General features: G+C 40.9%; 1 protein-coding gene across 1 annotated transcript in view; it reads right to left on the reverse strand.

Moving 5' to 3' along the window:
• LOC122812918 (SAP30 binding protein) overlaps positions 1-25448 on the reverse strand; it is a 1615174-nt gene that overhangs the window by 774428 nt on the left and 815298 nt on the right. The gene's annotated exons all lie outside the window — the stretch shown is intronic.

Genomic DNA, 25448 nt, shown 5'->3' on the forward strand with positions numbered 1-25448 from the left:
AATCTCCTTGCCATGATGGGAATAACAAAATGCAATGCAAAACCCAATCCACCTAGAAATAGTTTGTTTTGACACAGGCTTGCCCTGAACTCAAAGCAAAAGAAACAAACAACTGCTGAGACTGCCTAAAATCCTTAGTCCTGCTTAAATAATAACGCAATTGCCTGTGTACATCTAAAGTGTGCAAAATCTTTTCCCCTTTATTTTGGGGGTCTGCATAAAAAGTAGGCAAATGAATAGTTTGGTTTAAAGCCACACTAGAAACCACCTTAGGCATAAAGGAAGGATTAGTGCGTAATGATACCCTATCCTTATGGAAAATCAAAAGGGCTCTACTGCCATAAGGGCCTGCAACTCAGACACCCTTCTTGCAGAAGTAATAGCCAACAGAAAAGCAGTCTTCCATGACAAGTATTTCAATTCAGCAGTAGCCGCAGGCTCAAAAGGTTGTAGAGTAAGTTTTTCCAACACAAAATTGAGATCCCAAGCAGGAGTAGGAGCTCTCGTGGGGGTCTTATATTCTTTGCCCCTCTAAGAAACTGCTTGAACAAAGGATGCGAAAACAATGGTGGGTCACAATCATAGTGAGCTGAAATTGCTGCAGCATGAATCTTAATGGAAGAGAAGGACAAACCTTTGTCCAATAACTCAGTAAGATATTGAAGAGCCACACTCAAATTAGGCTCAGAAATCTCCAAATTCTTTGCTGTACTCCAAAATAAAAACCTCTTCCATTTTTCTGCGTACACTTTCCTTGTACTAGGTCTTCTAGCTTCCATAATCACATTTAAAACTTGTTGAGGAAGTTGAGACCTGCTGTGTTTCAACACAGAATATGCCAGGCTGTTAGATGAAGAGAGTGAAGCTTGACATTGAGCAGATGACCGTCCTTCTGAGATAACAGATGTGGAATCAAAGGTAAAGGCCATGGAGGCTTCCTTACCAGACTCCTCAGTAGTGGGTACCAGTGTTGCGAGGCCAATCTGGAGCTATTAAAATCATCCTTGGCTTGTCTTGTCTGACCTTTAAGAGCACCTTTGGAAGAAGAGGCAGAGGTGGAAAGGCATACACATGAAGATTTTTCCAACTGAAAGAAAGAGCATCCACTTTCCAAGCTGTGTGATGAAACCCCTTTGTGCAAAACTTTGGCAGCTGGTGGTTTAGTGGAGAAGCGAACAGATCTATGTCTGGAGTTCCCCATGACACTGTCAATTGCTGAAATACATGAAGATCCAGTTTCCACTCGTGGGGATCCATGATTTGTCTGCTTAACACATCTGCTAAGGAGTTCTGTGCTCCGGCAGAAACCTTGCCTGAAGAGTTAGTTGCAAGCTGGCGCAGTCTCCCATAAAATCATTGCTTGCCTGCATAGAGGATAAGAATGTGTTCCCCTTGTTTGTTGATGTACCACATGACAGTTGTGTTGTCTGTTAGAATCAACACCTGCCCTGGAAGAAGTAACTCCTTGAAAGCCATTAATGCAAACTGGACTGCTAACATCTCCTTCATGTTGATATGTAGATGCTGTAGTCTGGCAGGCCACTTGTCTTGTATCCACTTTCCATTTAGATGAGCTCCCCAAGCAATGTCCGAGGCATCTGTCGTTAAAATCTGACTCGCCTCTGGCCGGGTCACAGAGAGTCCCTTGTTTAGGTGACATTCCTGAGCCCACCACAAAAATTCTTTTTGAAGGCAAGGTATTATTTGAATGACAGTGTCCAAATCCTGGCAGTGCTGTGTCCATACATTTTGAGATACCATTGCAGCTTCCTCATATGCAGTTTGGCATTGGGAAGCACCAGAATACAAGATGCCATGAACCTAATGCTTGAAGGACTGTCCTTGCAGTCAGCACGGACTGATGAGATAGTTGATGGAAGTAAAGGGATAGCCTCTCTTGTTTGTCCGGGGTTAAAAGGCCATCTGGGCTGCTGTATTCAGTCTCACACCCAGAAAGCACATGTCTTGAGAGGGTACTAGACTGGACTTTATTTCGTTCACAGAATACCCTAGGCATCTTAGCACTGCTATAACATATTCCAGATGCTGTAGAAGGTCTTCCTTTTCTTGAGCCAGAATCAGGCAGTCGTCCAAGTAAGGATAGATTTGAATTCCTTTTAGCCTGAAGTAAGCTATCACTGGAGCCAGAACCTTTGTGAATACTCTGGGCGCAGTAGATAAGCCAAAGGGCAATGCAGAGAACTGATAATGAGAATTTCCAGCTCGAAAACGCAGATACTTCCTGCAACTTAGTCTTATAGGCACATGAAGGTAAGCTTCCTTGAGATCTAAAGTTACCTTCCAGTGATCTTTGCCCAGCAGAGGTAAAAGCTGTTGTAACGTCAACATCTTGAACTTGGGAATGTCCAGATAAGTGTTGAGGATAGATAAATCCAAAATTGGTCTACACGTGTTCCCCTTCTTTGGTACTAGGAACAGGCAAGAATAAAATCCGAGGCCCCTTTCTGATACAGGGACTGGCTGAATGGCCCCTATTTGGAGTAACAGAGAAATTTGCTTGTGAGCCTCTTCCCTTTGTGGAGGAGGAACGTCTGGCATGCCTTTGAAATGGGGCAATGTATGGAAATAAAACCTGTAACCGTGGTGAATGATATCCAACACCCATCTGTCTTGAGTAATTAAATCCCAATTTTCTTTGAAAAGAGACAGTCTTCCTCCCAAAGGAGCTGCCAGACGAGAATCTACTGGCAGCTGAAAAGGCAGGTCATTGGGTCTGTTTACGAAAGGACTGACCCCTGCCCTCACCAGAAGTCTGAGCAGGTGAACTCCCTGTTCTAGGCCTAAAAGAACCTTGAGCTCTGCCCCTACCACGTCTAGACCTACCCCTAGACTGGGAATCATAAGCAGGATATGTCCATCCCTTAGTAGGCCAATTTCTACTAAACTTGGTGGCTGCACCTGCAAAATCTTTAACAGTTTGCATAGACTTAGCTTTGTCCTCCATTTTCTTTAAAACTGCTTCCACAGGCGAACCAAACAACACATCCGACTGTAAAGGAGCATCCAAAATCCTTGTCTTAACATGCTCAGCTAAATTCTGATCCCTCAACCAGGCATGCCTGCGAAGAACAGAACTAGTGGCAGCCACCCTCGAGGAGGCCTGTACAGCATCAAAACCACATTGCAAAGAATGCTTACCCACTTGTTCAGACACATGAACTAAATCCAGCAACTCTTTACACTCAATACCTTCTGCCAAAGCATCCACCTTAGATTTCAGTTGTGAAAGGAGATAATTTTGATATTTTAGCATGTGAAACTGACAATTCAACGCCCTCATGGCTAAAGTGGAAGAAGTATACACTTTCTTTCCCCATCTATCCAAAGCCCTTGCCTCTTTATCAGTGGGAACAGGGTTTTTCACCACAGAGGCCTTAACACCTTTAGGTCCCTGAGAAACCGTTTCCGGGTCTGCCCTAGGACTCTTAAAAAGATACTTATGAGCTTCAGGCACCCTATAGTACCTATCAGGTTTAACAGGAGCAGGAGGCAAAGAATCAGGGTTCAGGCAAGCCTCTGCAAAAACATCTTCCACCACATTCAACACAGGAGGTATAGCTAAGGGCCTATGCTGAGGTAAAAACAAGAATTCCCTAAGCCTTTTCCTGGAATCAGAGTAATCCTGGCCTTCCCATTTAAAGTGCTCCCTCATGGAATGCAGAGTCTCTGAAAATGAGAAATCCTCAGGAGGAGAAGCTGTAGGAGTGGAATCATCCACATCAGAATCAGAATAAGGAGGATACTCCTGCAAATCTTCCGCAGAAGACTCAGAAGCCTCTGAACACTGTTCAAAACTATCAAACTCAGGTTCCACCCTAGGCCTCTTATCAGGAGGGGGCATAGAACCTCTAATCATAGCAATCAAATCTTCTGCCATTTTAAGCATATGTTTCTTAGGCACAGAACCTGAAGTGCTAGGAGAAGCCCCCACTGAAGCTAAACTTGGCCTACCTCTCAAAGAAGTTTTGGAAACAGAAGGAGAGGCTCTAACTACCTTGGGAAGAGAGGGAAGAACAGTTACCTGAGAAGCCCCCTCAGCCTGGCCTACCTCCTGAGAAGGCACATCCTGTAACAGTAAAGTCTCTGCCTGAGACTCCAAAGAAACTTCTGGCAAAACCTCTGGCTCCACTGAGCCTTCTAAAGAACCGACGTCCGGGACTGCGGTTCATCAACCCTAGGCTTCGCTGTTTTGTCCTTGCGCTTTTTGGGCCGAAGCGGCGTCGGAGCATCCGGCGGCATTTTATAATTGCAACGCTTCCCAAACACTAACCTGGCACAGTCTAACCTTCTCTTAATAGTGCGTTTGTTAAACCTAGCACAAGAGCGGCATCCAACAACGTCGTGCTCAGGCCCTAAACAAGGTATACACAAGGTATGGTAATCCCTATGAGGTATCTGTTTCCCACAAGAAATACAGTTATTCACTTTTTCTGACATCCGGTTAAATACTGAGGCAAGAAAAAACCAAAATGTTCCCCAACGGGGTACTTAGCCAACTCTGATTCGGTCTGAAACTCCGACTTCAGAAAATTTCAGAACGCCAACCTGCACTCGCAAAACTGCTTCTGCATCGGACCATGCGGCAAAAAAGACTGAGGATATGACGTCGGTCATGCGCATTAGTACCCTGATGTACTGACGTCAGTCTAATGCGCCCTGACCGACGTCAGCCATATACTCTGGTAATCGGGCCGACTGGACAGCGGACTACCCAATAGTTAGGACTGCAGCAATGTGGAATGAAGAACATCCCTTTTCACAAACATTTTGACATGAGACTGCATTTAAAGACGAGAATCCATGGGCAGACATGCTGAAATGGCCTATAAGTGAAACCTGATAGAGGAAAAAGAAAAGGCTCATAGGATATAAAACCAGAAAACAACTAGCCCTGAATTTTTATTTATTTTATTTACTTTTATTTTACAATTTGTCTACAGGGATAGTCCATTGGGCCAAGATGAGCCCGTTTTTAATTGAGTCCTGGGGAGAAAAGCTCCATGACAACAACACAAGACAAAAGACAATACATTCATGCAATGCATAAAAAATTTAGTTAAAGTTAAAAATACAGTCAAAGAAAAAAATGCTCACACATATACATGTATATAAAAATCAAAAAACATTGGTGCATATTACTGTTAAATTGTTGCCCAATACTGTTAGATTTGTTACACACTGGAAACATTAGAGAGTTGGCAAAAAGTTTTACAGGAAATCTTAGAAAAGTTAAAAGAATGATAAGGGGATGAGAGCTGTTAATTGTTGAATGAAGGGAAGTTAGGACAGTAAGAAAAATAAGGAAGTATAAGAGTAGGAGTAAGATAAGAAAAAGAAAGGTGGTAGTATCAGTTGAGCTCAGCATGACGGAAGACAGGACGAGAGAGGTACAGGAGTGTGAGAAATGGGGGAAGTAAAAAGGTGAGTCATGTGGGATGAGAGCAGGAACATTCCCAGGGGGTTTTGAAATGGGAATGAAGAAGGTCTTAAAGGTAGGGAGGTTACGGGTAGTACGAATGAGAGGTGGCAGGGAAATCGTAGGTCTTTGCCAGGTGGTCGAGCAGCCTTGTGCAGTTCAAGCAAATTCTGATTATTGGATCTTAGATGTCTAATGGGTTGATGCATTTTGAAAGAGGAAACAAGGGAGGGGCAGAGAGAGGGACTGAATGATGAGTTTATGGGAATGAGTAAGTTGAATTTAGGTAAGATGGTTGGGTAGTTCAAGCCAATTTAGTTTGTGTAGGGCATTGCAGTGGTGAGAGGAGGATTTGTGGCCAGTAGCGAACTTAGAAATTTTGTTGTAGCAGGAGGACAGTTTAGACTTTAAAGACTGAAGGCTAATAAGAAGTGGGGTACCATATAGAAGAGATGGAATGAGGTAGATGGTAGAGAGTACAGGGTTAGTATTGGGAGAGCTGTATCAGTTGCGGCGATAGAGCATGCCAAGTTTCTGGTGGGTTTTCCTTGCATTAGTTAGTAGGTGGGTATCGAATTTCAACTGTTCATCAATGAGGACTCCTAGAAGCTTTGCATGGGATGCTACCTCGAGAGATTATTGTTTTGGCTAGTAATGGAGAATGGGTTGGGAGGGTGGCCTAATGGCTAAAGTGTTTGCCTTACAAACACAAGGTGCAGGGTTTGAGTCTCACAAGGGATAACTGGCTAGGCTTAAAAAAGGCTTGCAAGAGCAGTTAGCTTAGTACTAATGTATGAACCTATGAGTTCTTGTCTATAGTAGGATTGTTTTGAGGGAGAAAATACCATGATTTTAGTTTTTGATGTGTTGAGTGACAGGTGGTTATCTAACATCCAGTGTTTGGTATAAGAGACAGCATCCACAGTTAGTTTTAAGAGAGTGGAGGTGGCAGTGGCAGTGCAAATGAACAGAGTCATCTGCATATTGAATAAGTTTAGTATTATGAATGTTCTGGTGGAAGTCATTTATGAAAATGTTGAACAGTAGGGGACCCAATATAGAACCCTGGGGTACTCCTGTGGGAGTTATTAAGGAAGTAGGTGGTGGCTTTTTTTCATTTGATGGCTTGTTGTCAGTTGGAGAGGTAACTAGAAAACCAGTTGATGGAACAGTGGGAAAAGTTTAGATTACAGAGCTTGGATAGGAGAAGGTTATGGGAGATAGTATCAAAGGCCTTGGAAAAGTCCAGGAGCAGGGTAGACACTAGGCGGCCGGAGACTCGGGCTTTATTGAAGTTTTCGAGGAAGGAGAGGAGAACAGTAGTGGTACTGTGGACAGGTCTGAATCCATACTGAGGTGGTTGTCTATGAGGTAGGGTAAGAGTGGATACATTTTTTAAGAACTTTTGAGATAGGGGATAAGATGGCGATTGGCCAATTGGGAATGTCATTGTTGCGAGCTGGATATGTTTTTGGCACAAACTAGAAACCCCTTTCCATTCACTAACATATGATTTTGTGGTAGTAGGCTTTCTTAGCTCCATTAGTATCTGCTGCATGTCTTCAGAAAACAGGTGCCTAAAAGGAATTAAGACTATCAATCAAGGCAGCCAATTGAAGATGGCTGAAGTTGTGGTACATCAAACACCTCTGGATCTTGTTTGAGTGGTTTCCAGTCTGTTAGGAAGCTTATGGTAATTGCTCCTGGCCATTTCCATAAGAGGGAAGAACCACGGTTGTTTGGGGCAAAAAGGAGTCACCACAACGATCTTGGGAGGATTCCTTCTGAATATCAGTGGAAAGGGTGTTAAGAGCATCTTGCAGGCATTCTGCCATGGACTCCTGGAACAGAATTTTGCCCATTGATTGTTCAGACAGCAGGCAAAGAGGTCTACTTGAGGAACTCCACACAGATGGGTCAAATCTTAGAAAACCCTTAGATCTAGTTTCCATTACGGAGGGTCTGTCCTTGTCCTGTTCAGCTTCTATGCCATTAAATTTTACTCTGACAGAACATAGGATGCTTATAGAGAGACTGTACTGCAAAGCTGTATCACAAGCTAAAATGGCAAGTCTGTAAAGGAGGTACAACCTGGTTTCCCCTAGCTTGTTGATGCATCACATAAATGTGGAACAGTCTGCAACCACTTGAAGAGGTCTTGGGGACCAGAGATGATGCAGAGAGTTCAGTGTCTTTACCAGGGCAAGCATCTCCTTGATATTTATAAGACTGTCTGTCCTTGGTGTCCCACACCACTTGCACTTTTATCCCTCCAGAAACTGCTCTCCAAGCAAAGTCCAAAGCATCTGTGGTGACTGGACAGAGTTGTCAGCCATGAAAAACTCATCGGAAAGAACTAAGGAAGGATATTCCATAACGCACTGGAGCCAAAGGAAGCTCTGCATCTACACTGGATATCCAGCTTGTAATGAGACACACAAGTGTTATGATCCAACCAAGCAGAGCTGTGCAAACTTCATCCATTGACACTCTAGAAAACAAAGCCGTAGAAGTAGCCATGACTCTTGTCAAATGACACTTAGGCTTATGTGGAAGGGACTAGCCTTTCAAAGAATATGCAAAAAATAAAAAAAATACAATCTGAAAGCTACTTGGATAAAGTCAGTATAAACACAGGTGAGCCCAGCCCAGACTTTGAGAGACAAATAATTGGCTAGATCTTCTAATGCTTTGGTACGGTCAAAAGAGAACCTCAATGTATCTATGAACATCTAAGCAATGTAAAAGGTATTTGCCTTTGTTTGAAAAATTGGGGAAAAATATAGGCAAATGAATAGAACTGTTAAGGTCATTCTCTGTAGCCACCTTTGCCAGAAATGAAGGATTAATATGAACATAAACCCTTGTGGGGGCGGTGAGGAGCTACCGACCTCTGAAATGTACTTGGTAATCACCTGGGGGCTGTGGAGAGACCAAATGGCAGGGCCCTGAACTGGTAATAACTGCCCCCCAGCTGGAATCACAGAAACTTTCTGGAATGCCTGTCTGTCTGAATGTAATGGCAGGTGTTTTTGAGATCTATCGAGCACATCCAATCGTCCTCAGAAGAGATAAGATATACTGCATGTGACCATCCAGAACTTGGTCTTTTTGAAGAAATGATTTAGCTTGCTTAAATCCAAAATTGGTCTGAGGTCCTTTGTCTTCTTTGGAACTGAAAAGAACCTGGAATACGCCCAGGATTCTTTTTGGTCTGGTGGGACCTCCTCTAAGACTCTATTTACAAGCAGCTTGTGAATCTCCACAGTTGCATATAGTTTCTGATGGGATGGGACACCTGGAAGACATTTAGGGTGACAAATTTGGAACTTTTAAAAAAGGTAATATAATAACCCCTGGATATAATTCTCAGTACCCAGGTGTCTGAGGTGATGCCTCCCAAGCTTTGGGTTGAGACTGAAATGACCCACGACTGTCTCTGGAGAAGTGCAGACAGAAAACCTTCAGGACTGCTGAAAGGGTCTGCTAGAAAAAGTCCCACTGAAGCTCTGATTCTGTGAACTGTTCTGCAGGTGGCATCTATTATGATCCCCCCACCACCAGGAAGAACCCCCATAACAGCATCCTGGGAAGAGTGCTGTGACCATCTGAAGAAGAGAAGCTTACCCCCTTACTGATTTCTTGAAAAGGTCCTCCAGTATACTCCAGCAATGGACAGAGTCTTCCCATCCTGTTTGTTCCTTGTCAGAGTGTCTTTAACTTTTGGCTCAAACAAGGAGGACCCATCAAAAGGGGCATTTAATGAAGGATGCCTAGAAACAGTCCAGTAAGTTATGTAAAATGCATCCAAGTGTGGCTGGAGCCAGCTGCCAAAGATGGTTCATCAGCTGTGTTCAAGATAAGGCTCATGGAAACATTGGCGATGGAAACAATGGTAGACAACGGAGTCTCCAATGTCTTCTGCATTTCCAAAGACTGCTGCATCTTGAGGATTACTACACTTCAGACATTAGGTCCCATAGAAGTCTTGTAAAGTGTGACAGGTAGTAGATAGTTCTCAGTGCAAAAGTTGCTGAGGTTCCTCAAATGATCCAACACTTAAGACTCCCTGTTCGGGAGGTGAATCGAGGAGCTCTCCTCAGAAATCTCCTTCTTGGTGGCTGCTGCCACCACAATGGCATCAACGGCTAGACTCATATGCCAATGTGGCCCATCTTTGGGAGAGGTGAGAACCTTACCCAGCCTTCTGAGAATGGGCTTCACTGAGTCAGGTTCCTTTCATGTCCTCCATGACAGCAGGTCTATATGGCATCCCAAGGAGTGGATGGGCGTATGCCAAAGGCCTCCAAAAATACTGACTCCTCCAGAGAGGGCAATTGACTGGTTCAGCCTCCACACTGGCAAATTAGCTCCAATAAATAGCCAAAAGAAGTGTCATCTCACAAAGACTTAGGGAATCTGGTACTTACATATTATTGCAACCAGATTCCAAACTGGAGAAGCAGTTCATTTTCAAGTACTTCTAGTGGCGATACAGTGTATCTGATGTATAGCTCGGTAACATTTTTAAAACGAGGTCACACATAAATGTGACAAATTATTTTATTTGTTCACAAAAATAAACTGCGGACAACCTGACACACTTTTGAAGTCTCATTGAGTCAGCACTTAATTGTTACTGTTCAGAGAATGTTTGTCAACACAAAGCATGCTGTTCTGTTCACTTTTTAAAGTGAATTACATCAATATTTACAAATTAATTGATTTGAAGTGTACTGATAAAACTAAAACCCCCACACATTACTTGTTTTGTGATGGGGGAGGAGGCCAGAGGAACTTTCAACTGCATGTGCTTGGTCTGCGACTGTAGTACATGTTTTTATAATCCTTCATATCTGTTCGGCAATTTTTTCATAGGTGCACACCAATATCTTCAGTGTGTTACAGTTTCCCATTTACGTTTTCTGGAGATTTTTAAAAGGTTAACTTGCACATAAATGCAGCAGTTGTAAATGACACAGTGTAGGGAAAAAGGACTGCTGAACCGGCATTACATTTAGTTGTTTTGTGATCCTGAGAATTTGAAATGTTCATGTGATTTGCCAATGCAGTTATCTCTTTACAGTCCAGAAGGATGAAACTGTCCCTTATAGTGATTGAATTTTACACCAATTGGCAGGGCAAATGCCCTAAACTATGGACTGATTTCATATATTACCCTTATAAAGAAATATAGTTGAGTACTTACATATTCTGGAATCTGGTTGCGATAATACGCAAGTACCAGGAATCCCTCTCCTTCCACAAGGTCACTATCCTTAGTGATAGACTACTACCAGGAGTCAAGATGTTTCTTCTTGCACCTTTTTCTGGACACCTCTTGATCTGACAAAGTTGGGGAGGATGGGAAAGAGTCAGGAAGCCCTGCTAAAGAGGCAGACTAGAGGCTGGCTGATGTAGGTTGTCCAGGAGCAGACTGATGAATGGTCACAGGTACTGATAGAAAGGGGGAAGGGAATGTTGACTGGGGAAATTTGACCCCTCTCCTGAGAGAAGAACAAGAGTTCTACAACATCGAAGCCTGAGGTGGAAGCTGATTTTGCAGGCTCCAGGATCCTAGAACCAGACAGAAGCAGAGACAAACCTGAACCCGAGAGAGCCACAACTAGACCCAATGTTGAGATCAGTGCCAAGGTGTCCAAAGATGAAGCCCCAAGTGGAAGTGACAACCCCAAAGCAGGAACTGTCTATCTTGACCCACAAACTCCTGCTTTGATGCCATGGCTCCGAGGTCCTGATGGCTCTAAAAAGGTCAAAGTGATCAAGGAAAAGGATGGAGCCAATAACGGCCATGCCCTTTGGATCTGACCCAGGGAGTGAAAATTCAGCCAGCCCAGAAGACCTCAGTTCTAAAGGGGCTGAGCGAGGAAGCCATACAGATAGAGCTGATTGTCCCAGTGTCTGACAAGGACCCAAAGGGATAAGGCCTAATTGGATCTGCTCCTGCAAAAAGGCCCTCATCAGCTGCTACAATTCAGAGGGTTTAATGTTGCCCCTGACCTTAATAACCAGATTGAAGATGCCACCAAAGGGGGCTTTAAAAGGTCTTTGGAAAGAAGATGACCCCATGTACCAGATCAGAGCTGGACAGACCCTGAACCTGGGTGGAGATGGGGAAGACTCTCTAATGGGGTGCAAGGTGAAAAGGGGGAGGCTGCCCTACATGAACAGACTCCTTTGATTAAGAAGGGGCTTAGTATGCTCAGAGCCAGAGAAGTAGTCTTACTGGTTCTGGCGCCGAAGGAAATCGGCTGCGAAATTTTGGAACAGATATTAGTACTAAGGCAGCTGGGAGACCAGAAAGTCTTGGGACCTTCAGGTCGGACGAGCCCAAGGCAACAAGGTTAGAAGCAGAAGATAAAGAGGATGTCTAGCAATCCCCTTTAGAAGGTCTGGAGTCCTGCTGTCAGAGCTTCTCGGACCTGGTCTTAGGAGCAGAGAGAGAAGCCACCCCAGAAACAGGAGGAGGAGAATCCGGAAGTAAAAGCCCTTTTAGAACCAACTTGGCCCTATGCTTGTTCATGGCCCTAGTACCAAACCTTCACAAATGGAGCATCCAGAATCTAAATGTGCCAGATCCAGACAATAAACTCATTTTAGATGTGCGTCCTAGGAAAGCAACATGTACCTGCAGGAAATGCACTTTTAAAAACTTTTATCCATAGCGCCACAACCAACTATGCTACTACAGCTACAACAATCACACTATACACCACACAAAAAACACCAACTCCCCCCAAAAAAGACAGGAAAATAAATGGACAGAAAAATATATGTACCTAGCTACCTAAAAATACAAAAAAAAAAACCAGCAAGGATACAGAAACAGGGCATGGGAAAAACAATTTCTCTCCACTACTGGTACAAAAAGTCTCCAAAATGAAGAACGCAGAGTGGAGCCAAGACTGAGCTGCAAACACCTTGATGGCAGCAAAACAGATCTGGTGAGTTGGAGAAGGGAGTTATGCATGAGGGAGGCACAGCCAAGTGAGCCGAAGACTTTGGAAGTGGTCAGTGCCAAATCTGAGATGGATTCCTAATCTCACAGGTTGAAGCCATCTAAGCAGGTAACATCGGATCTGCAGATAAAACATTCCTCATACTTTCACAATTTGTCAGAACAAACTTATCAGCCTGACAATTAAAAAATCAAAGTTGGAAAATAATTCACTTTTTTCCATACCTCCCAATAATTTTCCCATCCTTATTACGAAGAACATAATTGGAATTAACTAAGTGTTGAGCAGCAGTACAATTAACTAAGGTTATAGTTGCTGGGACAGTTTGGGAACAGTAAGTAAATTTTGAAAGGGCAAAGAGCTTTAACATCTTATCTGCCTTCTTAGGGACAGCTGGCTGACTATTAGGAAAATTGCAGGCAATAAGACACATCCTCTAAAGCAGAAAGGACAGGCAGGAGGAATGGGTGTAGGTTCTGGGAAATCCTTGAAGAACAACTCAGTATTTTCTGAGGGAATGAGAAGCCTCTGTATTCTTCCACTGAAAACATTGGCACATTCTACCAATAGTCACTGATAAAGAGAAACCCTCATAGAAGAATCAGAAAACTGAGTTCTCCTCTGAGTCTAAATCAGAAATCTGAGGACAAAACCATGAATCCATCCCTGCATCTTCTTGTTCAGATTCAGAATCTTGAATTTCTTCGACATACAGAGCTTCAGCTGCACGGGTTTTAACCCTTTTTGAGGTATTTCAGCTACACGTTTTCCCTTAGTAGCACTTGTGTTATCATCTAGTAGTACTACTCTTAGACCTTCCTCCCTTTACCCTCTTGGCTCTTTCAGTTTCTGACAAATATGGATGGACAATTTCCTACATTTTCTCCTGCTAGTCTGGTCGATATGGGCATCCAGAGACAGTGTAGCAACTGCCACATGTACATGGACAATCATCTACTACTACCACCTAGGAACACAATTTGTGAGAGATGCAAATACATCAAGCACCTAGTGTCATTGCCCTCTCCCCCCAAATACCAGTATATCTGGCACTGAGAAGGATGGCAACCCAAACACCACCTACACAACACACTCTCACATATGCGGAGGCCCTCAACAAAACCATTCCCAAACAAGAGAGACCTCAGAGGGATAAACGCACGCAAACTCCACTGCCTACCACACCACACACAGCCCACACACCTGTGTCTCATAGCCACTAAGGCCTAAACATAAACCCAACATTTTAGTCATAGGAGACTCCATTGTGAGAGACACAGTTGTGCCCCTCACCAGGCTGGATAAGGAGAAGTCATAGTTAATTGTTTGTCTGGTGACAGAATCCGCCATATCACCAATGCACTCAAGTCTCTCTATAGGTACTGTTATGACTCTGTCATAGTCCATGTTGGAGTGAATAACTTGAAACATACCTCCCTGGACTATATGAAGAGAAACATGATCGAGTTCACGGAGTACATGTCCCAGGCAGGTATTTCCCTATCTTTAAGAAGCAGCATCATCCCTCATTAGACCCATTATAGAATACAACGCCCCATTTGGTATGTACCTCTCAAGACATCTGCAACAACTGGAAAGGCTTCAGAAATACCTCACTAAAAGAATCACAGGCGTAAAGCAGATGCCCTACGCTGACCGCCTTAAAAAAACTCCAGCTATACTCTGTCGCATATCGTCTACTCAGAGGCGATCTCTGCTTAACATACAAGGCCATGTCAAACCCAGAGCTGTTGGACATGCTACACTTAAAGAAATCCCAATCCCTCAGAGCTACACGTTCCAGGGATCTAAACCTTGTCATCACAGTAAACAAAACATGCTGGAGGGATAGGTTCCTGATCCAGAGACTCCCCAGATTCTGGAATAGATTGCCCATACATGTCAAGCAGAGTGCCTCTTTGGACCTCTTCAAGAGGAACCTTGACGATTGGATGGGAGAAAGGAAATTCACCCCAGGGATCACGTCAGTCGCCCTGCTAGACAGGGGTCCAGGAAAGTAAATAATGTGGGAAGAAATAGCCAGGGAATTGTTATGGCTAGGCTTGTATAGGCCCTAGGGCTGATAGCCTAGTACCAACCTATGAACCTATGAATCAACCCAGAAAGATGCCTCAATACAAACAGAAAATGACTAACAACTGGCTTTCATTTCTGATGTCATCCAGTATCTGACAGCCTGGGATGACATGACTGACAAGCCACGATGCTTTGCCAGAGATGGCCTGCATCTGTGTCCCTTGGGCTTCAGGCTCCTGGCAAAGGCTTTTGCCTCCCCCATAGTACCTTTTTTAGGCAATGCCATGAGGTCAAAACTACCAACATGAAAATGTCATCAAAATGTAAAGTAAAGGATATGTTGCTAAATGCTAGGAGTCTAAACATGAAAATGCACTCATTGTAAGCATTCTTAATCCTGGAAGAAGCAGACATTTGCGCAGTCACAGAAACCTGGTTCAAAGCTGCGGAGAGCACCCCATCCATACCAGGTTACTTATCCTATCATTCATTCAGACCCCAAGCCATGGGCAGCAAAACAAAAGGAGGTGGAGTTACAATATATACGAAAGACATACACACCTCTGGCTGGTCAAACAGTATGATGCACAGGAAATACTCCATGTGCAGTTAGCAATTGAAATGACTCCTATTCAAATCATAGCTAATTACAGGCCTCCAACTCTGATTCAAGATGCCCATTCCACCTATCTGGACCTCTTTGAATCCATCAAGATTCAACCTTTTACCCTGATCCTGGGCGACTAACTATCCAACCAGAGATTGGAAAAAATACTCATGCCAAAACACAAATGCCCAGAGATTCCTTGATTTTGTCAATGCAAATACCTTGAACCAGATGGCTGATGCCCCCACAAGAGGTGAGAATATCTTGGACTTGGTATTAACCAACATAATTAACAACTGCAGTATCCCTACTGTGTCATCATCCCTGGTAAGATCAGATCACAAAGCAGTCACTTTCGAAGTCACCCCCCCCCCCCCCAGCTAGGGGCAAACAAAATAACTTCTCCAAAGCTGATTACAAACTCCTGAGGGAAGGTATAAACAGCTTCACAGCCTCCTCCCTCTCCACAGAAAATGGCGCACATGTCCAAACTTACACCAAAGTACTACATGACCATTTATATAGATGCATGAAATCAGGAATACCAGACAGGACAAAATCATCCTCCTCAAGGAAGAATACACCTGTTGGTGGACATCTAGAACAAATAAACTCTATAATAAAAGTAAAAAATTGCTGTCCAGGACCAAGAAGGAGCAGGTGTCTAACTGGAAGCAATCTCTCCTTAGCCTGAACAAGCAAGTAAGAGCACTGGTGAAATCCTCCAAAGCAAATTTGGAGTCCAAACTGGCCACATCTACTAAAAGCAATCATAAGGCTTTCTTTACATATGTCCGCAATCAAGAAAAGCACCCAGATCTGCTTGTCAAGGACACCACATACACAAACTCTGTAGATATAGCCAACCTGCTATCAGACAGGTTCAGTGAAAACTTCACTCCTCTGTCCCCCCATCAGTAAAACAGGACATCCCCGGTACCTGCCCCCCTTCCCTTATCTCTAGGGTGCAAGTCATCACTCCCCTCTCAAAGGCAAAAAATACAGCCTCCATGGGACCTGATAACATGCCATGCTGCATCTTACATGAACTCAGGCAGGAACTTCCAGCACCATTAGGCACCCTATTCAACCAAAGCCTGAGGTACCAGCTTCATCACAGCCGAGTGGAGGACAGCTACTGTCATCCCTTTGCACAAAGGTGGAGCGTCCACCGATCCATGAAATTACAGACCCATCAGCCTAACTACCCTGACCTGCAAGGCCATGGAGCGGATTATCGTGGACCTCATTAACAAGGACACTGGCAACCCCCAAACACTTGATCCCACAGTTTGGTTTTGTCAAGGGGAGATCATGCCTGTTAAATTTGGTCGACTTCTTTGAAACAGTCACCAAGCCACAGACAAGGGGAAGACGGTGAACATCACCTACCTTGACCTGGTTAAGGCCTTTGATAATATTCCCCACTCAGGCATAATAGATAAACTCAACTAGGCATCAACCCATATGTTGCCAGATGGGTAGCAAACTGGCTTACTGATGGAACCCACCTAGTCAAAATAGGGGAAGCCACCTCAAGTAGTAGCCCCTTAACAAGCGATGTACCCCAGGGATCAGTCTCGGGGCCTCTGCTGTTTGAGATATACTTCCCAGAGGTGCAGGCCAAATCTAGTGGGCTATGGCTGACCAAGTTTGCAGATGACTGCAAGCTGGGTGTTGTCATCAATTCCCCTAGTGATGTGGACATCCTCCAAGAGGGTCACACCCAAATAAATGACTGCTGCCAGACACATGGCCTCAAACTTGAATGCCAAAAAATGCATCATCATCCCTTTTGGGGAGAATGATGTCCCCACAAATTATCACATTGATAATAAGGCACCAAGCATGCAATCAGTCGTGAGGGACTTGGGAACCCAGGTTGATACCAAACTGACTTTTGACCACTATATCGCCACCATTGTATGGAAAGCTTTCTCCATGGCCCTCCTCATTAGTAAGGGTATCTCATCCAGGGACAAGGTGGTCATAACATCCTGTATTCTTCCCTTATAAGACCGACTACTGAATACAATGTTCCTTTCGCCATTTACCTCACAAAGCATATGCAGCAGCTGGAGAGACCACAGAGATTCCTCACCCAGAGAATCCAGGGCCTCAAACATCTACCCTACACAGATGGGCTAAAAAAACTGTCCCCCTGCTCAGTCTCCTACAGACTCCTCAAAGATGACCTCTGTCTGGCATACAATGCAATCTCATCCCCGCCCTGATGGGACTGCTGCATTTCTGCAAGTCAAGCTCCACTCAAGTAACCCACACGCGAGACCTCAACCTGGTCTGTGACATCAACAGGACTTGTTGGCAGGACAGATGTGTGTCCCAGACACCCCAAGCCATGTAAAGCAGAGTATGTTTTGAAAGCTTTTTAAGCACAACCTGGATAACTGGATGGGGAACAAAAAATACACCCTTGGGATTCCACCTATGTCCCTGCTGGAGAGTGGCACAGGGTGCTGGCTTGTTGGAACATGGTCTAAATTCTTGGCTAGGCTTGTAAGGGCCTCAGGGCCAACAGCCTAGTAACCTCCTATGATCCTAAAAGAGGAATCCCTCTTTCCTTTACTAGAAACTACTTTACGTGAAGTATCAGTACCTGAATTAAACCCAGAGTCTTAGTAAACTATTCCTATCCAAAGACATTTGAGGAGGGGTACATACATGCTTGTTTTTTATTGATTTTCAACAGGAAAAATGAGGCCAAGAGTATTACTAATAGCAACATGTGTTTCTTCAGGGATGGACACAGCATTCTGACACAACAGGGAAACCTTCCCTATTCCCTCTCTCGCTAGACTGACAAAAGTGGCTCTTCCCTTGCCCACTGAGGAAACTCCAACAGCAACAGAGAATGTGGCTAATCTCCTGATCCACAGTGGGTGTAAGTGCTACACCCGAGGGATCTGGAATAAAAGACGAGTGGTCTAAGGAACAACAAATTGTCACAGCACACTCATTCACCTGCGTCGCAGACAAACGGCTAGCTTGCTGTGGTGGGCAAAGGCTTGTTTGCACAACTTTTTCATTATGTGGCTGGAAGAACAACCAACTATGGGACTAGTAGATTGTTCCAAGGTCAAGACGGAAATGGTGCCTCTTTCCAGGAGAGGACAAGCAGCAAATGCCAGTAAAGCTAGCAGTTCACAAAAATGACTGACAGAAAAAAACACTTTAAAACACTATAGCAGCCCTACAACAGAAAAACAATTTCTCGACAGAAAACATTTTCAGTTAGTTTACAATATTTTTAAACTGGTAGAAACGGGGGCTCCATTTAAAAGAATGTTAACAGTCTTGACACAGACTGCTAAATAACAACACTCCTAAGAGGAAAGTAATAAAACATTAAAATTTAAGAAAATGGAATTTTTTTTTACCCCAAAGGGAACTTATCTGCCCAAAAAAGAAAAGCACAAGCAGACCTTTGATATTCAAAAGCCTCAGAGGAGCGTGATCTGACACAGTAAAGCTCTGAAGGGCTTTGCACTTAAAGTTATCTGTGGCAGTGATCAGTATAAAGAACATATATAATTTAAAACAATCTGTAAGGATAAACAACAAAAACATGCATTTATGTTTGGTCCTAAAAACGTGAGGGGGGGGCCCAATGATTGAAAACAGGTCGTTGTCAAGGTATACAGTCTGCCACTGCTGAGAAATCAACAGACAAAAAAGAATGGGTTATGAGGAAAAAAAAATCTTGGAACAAACTGAACCTTGGCAAGCTGAGGAGGGAGTACCAACATTATTAGGGAGGTGGATGGAACAGTAATTTTGAAAATCCTTAAACAGATTTGATATTGCAGAGGGTGTCAAGGATATTAGGCTCTATTCATCAAAGCAGCAGACAAATTCCCCAAAACAACATTAAGCTGCTTTGAAGCATTTCTGAAGGAGTACTTTTAATATCTTTGTGGTAGCCGGATAAACAGCTGTCTAAAGTAAGGTTGTGCACATAAAGAGTTCTGTGTTTCAAACTGGTTTATGCAGCAACATTCACTGTTTTTCCCCATGTGTGAAGACCCTCCTAGTTCCACAGGATGTGACCAGGTGTTTACAGACTAGATCAACTGTGACTGGGGTACCAGTGACCTGGCTTAAACAGGAAGTCAGGGGCACATAGTCTTCTCCATTGTTTAAGTGAAAGAAGCCTCTGAGACAGAGAGAGCTCTGACCTGACAATATCGGCTCAATTAGCATAAGCAGAACAAGCAGCAAGTAGATTACATTGTTTATTAATATTTAAGTTAATATAAAGGGGGAGGAAATTACTTTTAATTTTTTCTAAAGCAGCTTAAACAGTAACCTTGTTTTGGTGAGTAGCAGTGTTCTAAACATCTGAAATGTTGATAGCTGTTCATTATTACACTATGTTGTATGACACTGCACATGACATCAGTTTAATAAGTTACCAGGGTTCTAAAGGTGAAACATTTTCTATCACTGGATGTTTAGATTTCTGTGTTAAAAAACAATAAATTGTTTGGCTGCAGCTTACAATTGAGTTGTGCTGAGAATAAAAAAAAAAATACAGAACTGCCAAGTGGGCAGTAAGCTATAATACAGCTGAAATGGAGGAAAATAAAAGCATGTATGTGTTTGCCTCAATATATTACAAACCTGCTTAATCATTCTAAAGAAGAATATATTTTTAAGGACTAGTTAAAAATGAAGAAATAATAATGGGTGCAACTGTATGAAAATTGAACAAAGACAAAGAGTCTTAGGACTTACTAATGAATGTAACGGTGCTTATGTCTTAACTCGACAGAAGAGAGGGTCAACTGTACTACAGAACAGTTTCTAGGCAAGTATACCAGTATGCATCCTTCCAACAAAGGATGCATTGTACTATGACTCTACACATTTTTGCAAAGTACTTTGAAATTTCAAGTCTAACCTTTGAAAATCAGATCATACAAAACATAAAATATGGGGAAGTTAAAATGTAGAAAAACAAAAAGGAACTGCTGAAAATACTCCAAACACGACTTTACCAGCAGATAAAAACGGATGTAGCCCATACCACAGTGTAATCCAATGCTCGAGACCAGGTTCAGCACAAACGTGTTTATTGAAAAGCAGATAGTCCTCCAAACATAAATGCCTTTGTTAAAAACAACACATTGCGTTTTCGTTCCCAATAGACTTCATCAGAAAAAGACCAGTGCATCCAATGATTTACTTACATATACAACCATCAATTAATCTTGATCACATTCAATTAATCATTCTTATTTAAACTTAAAGCAGAATTACCAAGTACTGAACACTAAAACATAGTAAATTCATTCAAATGAAGCAAATTCATTCATAACAAAATGCAGTATGATCAGCTTACTATAATTAAAAAATAAATATAATAAATATGTATACAATTAGTTTAAATATCATTTAAATAGGAACTTATTATAATAAATGTGTGTATAAATATGTGTAGTTAAAATTGTATTATTTAAAAACTGTATGATTTAAAAACAGCCCAGTTTAATCAAGTCATGTAGCAAATGCATAAAAAACATAAATACTGTATTACTAATATTAGAATTCAAACTCAATATTATTATTAGTATATCAAAATTGCACTTTATGATATAAAATTATAACATATTATTTCATAGTGTTATAAATAGGGGAATAAAAAACTCATTTATTAGTAAAATATTAAAACATTGACAAAACTGACTTTGAGGAGAGAATTCAGAATGCAGAATTCATAATGCATATGTATCCATCCTGTCAATAAACTTTGGTGATATTTAAAAAAAAAAAAAAAAAAAAAAAAAAATGCATATGTATCTGAAAGTAGTACAAAGGGGACCTCTAGTGGCAAAAGCTGGTATATATTTTTTCTATAACTGCTGCTCTTAATTTCAACAAGGGTAATATGGTAATATTGTCATTTAACCCTGGATACTTGTCCGCATTTAATGCTATTTGCCACCATAATTCTCGATATTCTATTCTAGTTTCCCAGGGCCCCCCCCCCCGAATATCCATTTGTATATGTTCTATTATTAAAAACTTAAATTTAAACTCTTTACAAACTTTACTATGTTTGTATAAAGCGTTGCTCTCTTTCTTGACAGAAATTTCATAATAATGTTCATATACACGTTTTCTCAAAGCTCTTTCAGTTTTCCCAACATAGAAAGCTTCACATTTTTCACAAAAAGCAAGATATACTATCCCTTGTGTATCACAATTATAATATTCAGGGCTAGTAATCATTGTATTTCTACTTGATATATAATGTCCTTCTCCATTTAATATATAACAACATTGAGCACAATGCCCGCACTTATAAGTGCCCTTCTTATTGTTATTTCTTTTACTAACCTTTTTCTTGCTTTCCAAAATATTCCCCACATTCCTAGAATTCTTATAAATTATTGTTTTGGGGATGTTCGATATGTTTTCTATATCAGAAAGGGCCACAAACCTCTCCCATTCTTTAAAAAATATTTTACTTATTTCTCTATTTATACCATTATATTCTAATACTAATGCTTGAGTGTGTTCTTCAGTCCTTTTATTATTAAAAATCAAGGGTCCTTGATTTTTAATAATAAAAGGACTGAAGAACACACTCAAGCATTAGTATTAGAATATAATGGTATAAATAGAGAAATAAAAAATATTTTAAAGAATGGGAGAGGTTTGTACTTCCGATATAGAAAACATATCGAACATCCCCAAAACAATAATTTATAAGAATTCTAGGAATGTGGGGAATATTTTGGAAAGCAAGAAAAAGGTTAGTAAAAGAAATAACAATAAGAAGGGCACTTATAAGCGGCATTGTGCTCAATGTTGTTATATATTAAATGGAGAAGGACATTATATATCAAGTAGAAATAAAATGATTACTAGCCCTGAATATTATAATTGTGATACACAAGGGATAGTATATCTTGCTTTTTGTGAAAAATGTGAGGCTTTCTATGTTGGGAAAACTGAAAGAGCTTTGAGAAAACGTGTATATGAACATTATTATGAAATTTCTGTCAAGAAAGAGAGCAACGCTTTATACAAACATAGTAAAGTTTGTAAAGAGTTTAAATTTAAGTTTTTAATAATAGAACATATACAAATGGATATTCGGGGGGGACCCTGGGAAACTAGAATAGAATATCGAGAATTATGGTGGCAAATAGCATTAAATGCGGACAAATATCCAGGGTTAAATGACAATATTACCATATTACCCTTGTTGAAATTAAGAGCAGCAAAGTTATAGAAAAAATATATACCAGTTTTTGCCACTAGAGGTCTCCTTTGTACTACTTTCAGATACATATGCATTATGAATTCTGCATTCTGAATTCTCTCCTCAAAGTCAGTTTTGTCAATGTTTTAATATTTTACTAATAAATGAGTTTTTTATTCCCCTATTTATAACAATATGAAATAATATGTTATAATTTTATATCATAAAGTGCAATTTTGATCTAATAATAATATTGAGTTTGAATTCTAATATTAGTAATACAGTATTTATGTTTTTTATGCATTTGCTACATGACTTGATTAAACTGGGCTGTTTTTAAATCATACAGTTTTTAAATAATACAATTTTAACTACACATATTTATACACACATTTATTATAATAAGTTCCTATTTAAATGATATTTAAACTAATTGTATACATATTTATTATATTTATTTTTTAATTATAGTAAGCTGATCATACTGCATTTTGTTATGAATGAATTTGCTTCATTTGAATGAATTTACTATGTTTTAGTGTTCAGTACTTGGTAATTCTGCTTTAAGTTTAAATAAGAATGATTAATTGAATGTAATCAAGATTAATTGATGGTTGTATATATAAGTAAATCATTGGATGCACTGGTCTTTTTCTGATGAAGTCTATTGGGAACGAAAACGCAATGTGTTGTTTTTAAAAAAGGCGTTTATGTTTGGAGGACTATCTGCTTTTCAATAAACACGTTTGTGCTGAACCTAGTCTCGAGCATTGGATTACACTGTGGTGTGGGCTACATCCGTTTTTATCTGCTGGTGAAGTTAAAATGTAGCTTGCCATCTCTCCAATACAAAGCAATCTGTATAATACAATTCAAAGGACAATGACTTATGGGATATTCAGTTTAAAGTTTACATAAACGGTGCATGAACACATTAAGAAACAGCTAAGAGGAGTAGACAGACTAACTTTGTGAAAATGTCCGATAAAGTTGGGCAACTCTAGCGCTCTGTGGAGATGGGAAATCATTTGTATCTTCTTGCATGATATAAGGAAATGAGATGATGAAGCTGAATATGGATCCTGGACCCACTCTTTGGATGCATGTATGAACTTATGTAAACAACACTCTGTCTGTTTCTGCATCTTGGGAATATGGGGAGATATGCCTGTATATAGTTTATGTTGCTGTTTCTCACTGATTAAGAGCATCTGCTGTAATCTAATTTCTGTGCTACCTATGACTGTTCTAATATTTAAACAAGGGGTACAGTTTATGAAGGCTGTTTTGGAGGTAAAAATTAAATACAGAAAATACTCGAGTGTTCTGACGGACTAAACAGTGCATTATGTAGGTTGGGGAAGGGTGAGAATATGGTTATGATATGATGTCTATTCGTACTTTAGAAGCGTTTGAAGATTAATGTGTGGGGATGGAGGAAGGCAACTGCCATGTGTGTTAGGATGGTGGCAGAGAAAAATATTAACCACAGATCCAGATTAAATAAATATGTTAAGGGTTAGGTTACTATTAGAAGGTTTTTCAGCTGGAATGCTAAATTGTACAACATTACCCAATCTACAGGAAGAGAGAGAGTCTCAACAAGGACTAATTGCTTTTCTAGAAACACATTTAGACACAGAGGGACATAAACTTGCCATGACAGACTTCTTGTTACATGTCTCACAGCATGTTATTAAGGGGCAAGGCATACATAGTAGATATATTTGCTGCTAAAAATGTTCTTTTCAAACAATGGAGATTCTGAGCAACTCTCAGAAATTTTAAGCAGCAGTTAAGGGTTACTAGTGAGAAATAATTAGAAGATAGAGCACATAGAGAAATCCTGAGATTTTCCTTCTGTACCAGAGAAACTGGAAGGAAAAGACTGCATTTATTTTATTTAAGTACAGATAAACAACTGGACTGGTATTCTACAATGGAATTTTTTAAAAGAAAGGATACACCATGTTTATGTCCCAAATTTGGCGACAAGACAGATACACATACTTCTAATAGTAAAGATGTACTAATACCAGGAGAAAGAGCTGCTCCTGACAAAACTGTGTCAGAAGTGTGAAGTATTACCAACTGGGGAAACCAGAGTGTTTGTGGAAAATGATAATTTACTCTACACACCAGGCATAAAAGAAACAAGTTTAGCCCTGCAATCAGAGGGAGTCAAGAGGCCAAGGGGATATTCAAGTTGCTATATCCAGCTGTTTTCAAAATATTTCTTTTTTTCAGAAGCAAAGACATTCTTGGTTCAGAACAGGAAACAGAGTAAAGTATATCCAGCATAAAAGTCAACAAGCGAGTTGAAAGGGATTCTGCTTCAATTTCCTATGACAAGGGCCGAATCCAATAACAGAACTTGTCAGAAAAAAACTTATCCAGGAAAGGAAAATGACTAAGCAACAGAAAAAAAGCACAGGAGCTGATGCAAAAAACAAGCAGTACACTGGATGTGAACCAGAGACTGATGCTGGGTGATCAAAAAGAGGAGGAAGAACAGAAATAATCAGAAAGTAGGAAATAAACACTCAAAACTGTAAAGGGATATTTCTATAAGTTGCATTATGGACAGAAAACTTTGCTTCTAGAGAACTGAATGGAAGAAAATCAAAAAAAGACTGGAAGTTTGTGGGTTATTTTAAAATATTTTGGACTGGAAAGCATCATTTATTTATTTTATTTTACATTTGTTGACCGGGAAAGTCCGACTGGGTATATGTCCACTTTCAGCCGAGGCCCGGGGAGAAAAGCTGCATACATTCAGACATACAAGATTTACATAATATAAGAGTACAATCTAGCATATCAGATGAAAAAAAAACAGTATAATTATAGTAGACACAGTTCAACAGGAGAAATGACCTATATGTCAGAGTATAACATCACAAGGAAGGTGCCATATATTCAGACAAGCAAAATTTCACATATTTGTCATTAATGTTCAGAAAGATAATGAAGGAAGTGAAGAAGAAATTAAGTAAAATAGTTCCCCTTCCTTCTTGGTTTTACTTCTATAAACTGTAAATACAGTTTTTACTTCTCTTATTATGTATGTACATCAAAGTTCTTGAAGAGGACTACAGATTATACTGAAAAGTAGTTATTTACAGAACATCCAGGACTTTAAATGTGGAATGGACA

Source organism: Protopterus annectens, chromosome 10.part0 (genome assembly GCF_019279795.1).
Source record: "Protopterus annectens isolate FY-2018-M chromosome 10.part0, PAN1.0, whole genome shotgun sequence".
In the NCBI taxonomy this organism is placed as follows: domain Eukaryota; kingdom Metazoa; phylum Chordata; order Ceratodontiformes; family Protopteridae; genus Protopterus; species Protopterus annectens.